The following is a 1,952-nucleotide window of genomic DNA, read 5'->3' on the forward strand; positions in this document are numbered from 1 at the left end:
CCATTTACTTAAAAACAGAAATTATCAAAAGCAGGCACTTATCTAGAGCTTTAATATCTTTCTTGTTTCTTCTGGAGTAACCTCTTTTACTCCTATAGGAGACAGCTATGGTATTCTCAATCCAGCCTATTTATAGTAATATAATCTACTATCCCAAACATATTTCTTAGGTTTTCCTGGTGGTGCAATAGATGCTGAAAGAGACTGTGGGTCTTTTTGTTTGATTATTTGCTTGCTTCTTTGTTTCAGAAAAATCACTAATGCAGATGAGGAAAATAATCATGTAAACCATATAGTGCTTACTGTACTCCAGGTGTTTTAGCTGGTTAGAAGTTTCCCAGCATATACTTTTTTTCTCTTGCCTGTGTGAAGAAATTTACATATTTTTTGTGTAAGGGGATATAGTATTATTATGCGAGAGAACTCTCAAACTCAATCAATCATGGCAGCTCCCTGTCTTCACCATTCTTCATTAGTCATGGATCAGGAAGCAGTTTATCGTCAATTATTTTTGCTTTTTGGTGCTCTCTGTGATCTTGTATAAAAATTGCTACTATTGTCAAATGCAAATGTGGGATGGTTCCTTTAAAGAAGAATTGAAGCCCACCATTAGAACGGTATGTATTTTTAGTGGTAAATTTAGTAAGGAAGGTGAGTTGGTGGAAGTTGACTCAAAAAACAATGGTGAATCTGTTATGAAGTTGAGGGCTGTGGACAAATGGAGAGAAAATGGGTAACACAGATTGATAAAGAGCATGTGCAAATATAGATGTGCACCTCATTTGACCTAGTTTTATCAAACGCTTTACATACGCAGTGAGTTTAGAGAAAAGATCATTTAAGAAATACCTGGAGAAAGATGGCAAAGGAAGAAACCAGCTAGGACTCTACAACTGAAATAACCATGAGAAACTAAACATACGCAGTTGGTGCTATCAAATCCCTTACCATAAACTCTGTGTTTACCTTGAAATATTTAGAAAAGCTCAGCAGGATAGTGCCCCCTTGCGGACTTCTTGGAGGTGGCAACATACCTAATAAATAATCCTAGGTGTGCTATCACCCTCTAAAACTACATGGCTCTTCTGGTTAGTAATTCTAGTTCTTGTGCATAACCCCTATAGTGGCAGGAGATTCAAGAGTTAATCCAAGGTCACAGACTAAAAGAAAGCTGCTAATAAATTTAGCGCAATTCCATTCTCTTAATTTCTTACTTGACAGATCCAAAACACTTTAATCATTTCTTGAAAGTTTTTAAAAGTTGAAGCTCAGTGGCTCTTTTGCTAATTGTAACCTAAAACGCTTTCCATATTGGGTTTATGGAAGAACCTTCTCTACAATAAATATATTGGATATTTTTGAAGAGTAATCTTATTTCATTCATCACTGCATTCTGTTCTGTCTCTCAGCAGGAATTGACATTTTTTATTACTGCCAGTCAACTTTGCTATTAATAAGTAGGAAATTAGAGAAAATAAATGTTTGTCAGATCACTGCAACATGGTATGATATTCTTCCACAATAGATATTTTTATTTAGCACTTTTATTTCAAGATTTTTTTTGATGAAGACTGTGTAGAATTATCACATGATCCGGCAATGCCACTTCTAGGTATATACCCAAAAGAATTAAAAGCAGAGACTTGAACAGCTATTTCCACACTGCTGTTCATAGGAACACTATTCACAAATGCCAAAACATGGAAGCGACAACACGTGTCCATCAACAGATGAATGGATAAACAAAATATGGTATATATATATACAATGGAATATTATTTGGTCATAAAAAGGAATGAAGTTCTGATGCATGTTACAACATGGATGGACCTTGAAGACGTCATGTTCAGTGAAATAAACCAGACACAAAGAGATAAATATTGTATAATCTCATGTATATGAAATAAGCAGAATATGTAAATTCATAAAGTCAGAAACCAGAATACAGGTTA

This window comes from Choloepus didactylus, chromosome 8, assembly GCF_015220235.1.
Source record: "Choloepus didactylus isolate mChoDid1 chromosome 8, mChoDid1.pri, whole genome shotgun sequence".
NCBI classification, from domain to species: Eukaryota; Metazoa; Chordata; class Mammalia; order Pilosa; family Megalonychidae; genus Choloepus; species Choloepus didactylus.